Here is a 7481-nt window from a genome sequence, read left to right as displayed (position 1 = left end):
GGGGAGAATGGCTTTGATATGTGACATGACAAGCCAAAGCACTTCATGATGATGGGTGTCAGTGCCACAGGGCGGCAGTCATTGAAGCAGGATGGAGCAGTTTTCTTCGCACAGGTATGATGGTGGCAGCTTTGAAACATGATGGGACGATGGCTTGCTTCAGGGAAGTGTTAAAGATGTCTGTGAAGACATCCTTAAGCTCCCCCGCGCAGTCCTTCAGCAGCCCACGACCTGGGATGTTGTCTGGACCTGTTGCCTTACGGGTGTTGATAGCAGCAAGTGTCCTCTTCACGCTGTCGGCAGAGAGGCACAGGGGCTGCTCATGTAGAGGGGATGGGTCTTCTGTGGGCAGGTGCTGTTTTGTGCTTCAAAGCGAGCAAAGAAGCGGTTCAGGTTGTTGAGCAGAGGGATGTTGCTCTCACAGCTCTGTGGCGCGGGCTTGTAGTCTGTGAGGGCCTGAATGCCCTGCCATAGGCTTTGTGCGTTCCTGCTGTCTTTGAAGTGAGTGGTTATCTTGTGAGTGTATTCCTTTTTTGCTTCCTTGATGCCACGGGACAGGTTGGCTCTCGCTGTTTTCATGCCAGCTTCATCCCCAGCTCTGTAGGCTTTGTCTCTGGCCCTCAGCAGCCTGAGGACATCCCCTGTCAGCCATGGCTTCCAGTTAGCCCGAGTGATGATGTCTTTTGTGTGGGTCACATCATCGATGCACTTGGTGATGTAAGAGGTTACAGTGTCTGTATACTCCTCTATGTCTGTCCGGTTGTTGTAAGTGGCTGCCTGCTTAAACATTTCCCAGTCTGTTGTGTCAAAGCAGTCTTGAAGAGCATCGGAGGCTCCCTCAGGCCACACTTTTACCTGCTTACGAACCGGTTTGTTCGCTTTTACCCTTTGTCTGTATGCGGGCATTAGCATAACAGTGATATGGTCTGAAAGTCCAATGTGGGGGAGGGGGGTGGCTTTGTATGCTCCTTTGTGTGTAGTGTAGACCAGGTCCAGGATGTTATCTCCTCTTGTTGGAAAATCAACATGCTGGTGTAGCTTTGGAAGTACAGTTTTGAGATCAGCATGGTTAAAATCTCCAGTGAAGATGGTGAAACCGTCTGGGTGTGCCGTCTGTTGTTCACTGACAGCCTGGTACAGTTCACTGTTTGTACCTCGCAATGATTTTACACGCACGTTCTGAAACAAATACGCCTGAAGTGGGCGCAAAAGCGTTAGTACATCTGGCCCTCAGTATAGGTCTAAATTGGGTTGGGGGCATCTGGGTAACTTTAGCCCAGATGCATTATGGTAGCCTAATAATGTTATGACAGCTTACCATATTCAAAAGAGCAGCATCTGCCATTGATGCGGATGTATTGTTAACTCATTTCAGCAGAAGAGCAGATTTTGGTTTTGCACTCCAAATGGAGGCCACTTCTGTGAGAACTAAACACTGAAGCTGTGCACCAGTTGTACACCTTGTGTTCCCTCGTCTCCCTTTAATTCACTTGTCTCCATCCTTGCTCAGAGAATGAGAGGAGGGATTTAGAGAAGAGTTGTTGCAGGTCAGTTCCTGCAGAGTGCTCTGCGGAACCTAAAAGGGACACACATTTCTCAACAGTCCCAAACTTGGCATCTTAATAGCAAAGTGGTAAATGTCAAAATCACTCAGGCTGTACAAGCAGTCGACTGTTTCAATTAAATTCTGCTCTGGAGCATATGAACTCTCTCTCTCTCTCTCTCTCTCTCTCCCTATGTGTGTGTGTGTCTGTGTCTGTGTGTGTACTACCAAATACCAAACCCTGAAGAAGTAGCTCTCAGGTCATCCTTGCTTAACCTACTGGTCAGCTGATGCAGGAACACCACAGTCTGTGCTAGCCAACCTTCCTGAACAGTGCTGAGACAGACGCATGTGGAAATGACGTCAGACTGACGTCTCTGTCAATCGAATCGTGTTTTGGGCTGCCAGGAGTGGTGAACACAGCAGTCGTCTATTAAAAATGCTGATGATATGCTGTTCTGGTGTCTGGGTCTGTCCTTCCGACTCCTGCCGTTAAGAAATACAGTGGGGAACAACCACGACAAGCCTCCTTTTGTTTCTCCTCAATAATTTACGGTCTCCCAATATTGACTTCACATGTCAAAATTGAGGGGTAGGGGGATGGGTGGGTGAGGTTGGGGAGTAAGGGCAAAAATGTATCCAATTTGAATGAAATCAATCTGTCAATTTGCATGAATCATAATCAACCACTTATTTGTCAGTTAAGAGAAGAGGATGTCCACACAAAACAGAGCAAGCAAAAACAGAGCTAACGACCCTGTGAACTCGGCATTATGTTTGTCCCTCATGTCAAACAATTGGGCTTTTAAGCTGTTTCGCTGCTCTCCCCCGGCAGCCTGTAAATCCAGTAGGACACTGATATGTCCTGTCATGTCGCGTTGCGTCTCTGTTCCCTGACTCTGTGGCGGGCGATGCAGAGAAGCACAGTAATTATTGTCTGATTTATGCCCTTGGACATCTCCCAGCGCACTAAGCTGATTTCATGACGCTTGTGCCCCAGCCCCCTTCCACCCCCCTCCCGGTTCATGCTCCAGATTCCTCAGCCTCGTTGTTGACACGCCATTATCCCAAGTTTTTAACCAGGACATCACCCATTTCCTGTTTGTAGCCCTCCTGAATGACAGCGGCGCTTTTCCATCCCGCTGCGCTGGGCAGCTGCAGAGCCAGTCGTGCAAGGGGCATGGCTGTCAAAGCCTCGTCAGCTAACAAACACACCAAGACATGTATTTATTTACTTGTTTACATGTTTTTTTTACCAATAACAACATGTTTTAGTGACAACCTTATCATTCTTTCTCCTAGCCTTTCTACATATTGAGCAAAGGATGAGAAGAAAATACGAGCTAAAAAGGTAAAGACAGAAAGAGAGAGAGAGAGAGCCAGTGAGAGATGCATGATACATATGCTGGGTGATAAGTTTGGGTGATGCTTGATGTCTTGAATGCCAACTAAAGTGTAGCATAATAGAGAATGGCCTCAAATTTCAGTCTTGCTGATGTAGATGCAAATCTACACTCCAAACAACACCTGGCGACAATGCTAACGTCATGTCAAGGCTTTCATGCTGACTTATCTGCTGTTATATTGTAGTGGTAGTGGAAATGCTGCCTGCATGCAGTTCATTAGTATCAAGTATCGATATATGAACTACAGACATCTCCAGCTTGAATAACAAGGGGTAACACTTTTCTTGAAGGTATCTACATAAGAGTGACACGACACTGTCATAACCCTAACACTAACCCTAACCCCTAACTTGTCATGACAAAAACCGAATGACACTTGACAGAAGCGAGTGACAGAAGTGTTATTTCACAAACATTTATGTTTATAATGTTTATGACACGTTCATGACAGTGTCATGTCACTCTTATTGAGATACCTTCAAGTAAAGTGTAACCCAGGATATGTATGGATATGTATGTAGGCCTTTGGATGTCCTTTTGTATGCATGATTATGCGCACTTACTCATGGTGTGATCCCATGTGGGCTGCACTAACCCTCAGCAGTCTATTGCTTTCAATCCCCTGCAACCTGTTGCCATTTCTCTCCCTCACACTTCCGTGTTTTTCCATCTCTTGTTCAATTATAACCTCCCACCAGGCCCCTCTGGGGCACGAGTCATGCTAGCCTGGGTAACCTCAGGTTACTATGGGTTACTGTATAGGATACGTGAGGTTAGCTGCATATCACTGCATCTCCGCCTGCACCCGCCTCCTTGTTCTGGAAGATTCTGGCTTCATTTGTGCCATTTTCCTCTTTTCTGTCTCTCTCAGGCACTACACACAAGTAATTAGCAGAATAAGCATGCGGCCGAACTCTCACACTGAGCAAAGCAGAGCACACACACACATAATTACCCATGAGTCTGTGCATCAAGGGTGAGTGCCAGATCTGTGTATCAGATACAGTATCATTCCTTCTGTGTAGTTTTCATTCAATTCTGATTTTTTATCAAATTGAATATTTTTTTTGTGTATTTCAATTCTGAGTTGGTTGCATTTTAAATGATTATAACAACTCCACATGCAACAGTTTACAGCTGTTGATACAGCAACGGTGTCTTCCCAGTGTGTGCCCTTTGTCTGCATGCAAAAGCCATCAGGTAAGTATGACAAATATACACAGTGCTTTTTGCTCTCAATCAAAATGGATGGCTGTACCACTGCTGTGCTCTTTTGCCGACTATTTATCATTTCTGGGACCTGATTTATAGTCGTCCAGGGGATGCCTGCCAGAAAGTCAGAAAACTGGGGAGATGGAGGGCACATTATTAGTTAACCCCAGCTGGTCAGGGAGGCCTCCAAACACCAGCCAAAGTTCAAACACCTGAAAACATGTCCAACACAGATGTCATCAGCCGTAAACGTCAGATCATAACGATGGAACACATAAGACACATCTTCCTTTTTCCTCTCTGGAGATGAGATTTATCCCTGGCTTCCATCTGCTTTCATTTAGCTTGTGTCTCCGAGGACAGCCACAGCCCTGGGACTGCCTTCTAATAAAATCACTGCTGAACTGTTATCGGTATGGCATGTTTGATCACACTTCCCAACATGGTGTCAGAGTCGCTCAGTTACAGTGTGTTCAGTTATGTAAATTAAAATGCACTGAGTATTACAGTTATCAAATGTACTTCATCAAATACGAAGACTTCATTGCAGGTAGGATTCACTGTGAAGGTGCACAATGCTTAGAATAGTTATAACAGTGTAACAAGGTATGTAATGAGTCATAGTTCAAATGTAGTAACATTGCTTATTACATGGTACTAACAGGGTACTAACAGCAAACATCAACTACACAAAATGTAACGCATTCTAATACAACATTAGTGAAAAAGGTATTGGTAGTCTATGATTTCTGTATGGTAAACGTATTAACTCAATTCAAGACTTATGGTAAATTAAAAATAGTTATTTGTGTATGCTTATGTTAGAATCTTAGATACCATCTTCCAATATGTCAAGCACACAAAGCTGCTGAAACTATTTTGGGACCTATAATTTTCTAAAGATAAACTGACATATGGGATGGCAATTTCAGTTACCCATATTGCAGGTAGGCTACATAAATTTAATTTGGATATCAATTTAAATTGAATATGGCCTGCTGACATTTACTGTGTTAACAAGCAAACTGCAAATTGTCCTATAACTATTAGTATTTTGTCTGTAAGTGAGAACTACTGTATATTTGCATATTGTCTAGGTGGGGGTCTCTCACTCTTTGCTCATTTGTCTTATAGGTTTGGTTGTATATGTAGTACTAAAGGCAAACAAATGGCCATACATTCATATGATGTGTGCTGCCATCCCCACTAGTTTCCGTGGCGACACAAGTCAGTGTTTATGATCTGGGTGCTGGATTACAGGCGTGGGCTTATGAGGCGCTTTGGGGATATGTAGGTCACAGCAACCTCATCCCTGCTAGACTCCCAACCCCCGCCTCAAAACACACACACACACACACACACACACATACAAACACATCAACACATACAGTCTTACACGCAAGGAAACACACACAGAGAGAGAGAGAGCACACACACAACATCCACCACTCATACGAATGCTCATATTTATATGAATTGCATAGATGTACACACACAAATGCAAAACTGATTTCTTCAGCCATTTTGAGTACTGTGTTCTAGACTATTAAAATATCCATTTGTGGACCTTAGTTATTTAGGCCACTGACTGCTGCTCTTGTGTCTGTGTGTCTGAGTGCAGATGTAATCAAACCTACATTGTATAGCCAATAATCACATCAATCACAATCCCCTATGTCCTCTAATTAACCTGTTTTACCATTCCTTTTCACCACTAAACTGAATATTGTCCAAGAATCTCTTCTCTAATACCGATTTCTTTTGTTTTGTACATGATCCTTGACATGTAAATCAAATACACTAAACTAGTTGCCATGTCACTAATGATTGTCAAGTCCCCTGATGCGTAAGATAGGATGCTGCTGCTATTCTCATCCTTGAGTCACGACACGCTCTGAGCGGATCTTAATGTGGCCCGTTTCACACCCGACTCCTCCCGATGCTGCTCCTCCGCTCCAACCCGTCTGGGCCAGTTTCTCAGGATCGTGACACGGCCGCTCGTGGTGACCCGCTGACTCAGGAGTCCCTGACAGAGGGGCCTCGGTGTGAATCCGTACCCCGCTACTCTGCACAGCGCGTCGGAGAGAGAACATGACTCAAAATGCCTGTGCCGTTGGTCGCGCTCTCTTGTGTTTCTGGGCTTTGTAGCCATTCCATGGCCCCTGGGAGCGGTTCAGTTCAGTTCAGTTTCCATGTCAAAGCACTGCGCATGACCTCGGATGCTTTTAAGTGAAGATGACAGGTCTGTCTGTGGGTAAAACGCAGTGATCGCCTGTGTGTGAATAAACGTGTGTGTGTGAGAGAGAGAGAGAGAGACAGAGAGAGAAAAAGAGAGACGGAGAGATGGATAGGGAAGGGGACGAATGGAGAGAAAGGGGCGCTCATTTAGAATAACAGAGGTATCCATAGGGTACAGTGTAGCAGACGAGCCTCCTCTAGACTCTGTAATGTGACAACCCCCATTATCCATCTGCTTACATCCCAGCCCCCTCCTGCTGTGCACATGCACGCACACACACACACACACACACACACACACACACATACACACACACACACACACACACACACAGATTTATAGCCCTCTGGGTGTATAGACTGGCATGCTGGCAGTGTGTAGGGCAATGTGTGTGCCAGTGTGACAGACAGAGTAGGTCTCACACAGATGTGTGTGTGTGTGGCCTGGATGAGCTGGCTGGTGTTTTGGTGTGGGTGTTTGTGTGTATGAGACAGAGACAGCGACACAAAGCGCGCACGCGAGAGAGAGAGAGAAAGAGAGAGAGAGAGAGAATGGGGGGATGATTTGGTTGGAATGTTTTGGACTTTGTTTTTCCCTTGATATTTACCATGAGAACGAGAGGCCAACAGAAGCTCTCAGTTGTTTCCCTTTGGTTTGTCTCACTCGTATTTCTGACTCACTGCCCCTTATCAAATGCATTGAAATACACATTTCAATGACACAAAATACAAAAATATTAAAAAGCCATTTTTATACAAATGAAAGATATTATAAATATTCCTAATTCCTGAATATTCTACCCACCTCCCTCTTTCTCTCTTTTTCTCTCTCACTCTCTCTCTCCCTCTCTCTTTCTCCCTCTCTCTGCAGCCTCTGCTGCACAGGTCTAGCAGATTAGCTGCTGCTCCCTCATGCATATGAGATGACTCCCATGTTCTTAAGGAAGCGGTGCTTGTGGGGAAGAGGCCAAGGCTGCAGTGGAGTGACGCAGAGAGCACTGGATCACCGACGGCCTCGCCAAAGTGACAGAGACAATCAATGGCTGATGAGGGGTTGGACACAAACATGTAAAAATAGTCCG

Source organism: Alosa alosa, chromosome 9 (genome assembly GCF_017589495.1).
Source record: "Alosa alosa isolate M-15738 ecotype Scorff River chromosome 9, AALO_Geno_1.1, whole genome shotgun sequence".
In the NCBI taxonomy this organism is placed as follows: Eukaryota; Metazoa; Chordata; class Actinopteri; order Clupeiformes; family Clupeidae; genus Alosa; species Alosa alosa.
This window is presented reverse-complemented; position numbering follows the sequence as displayed.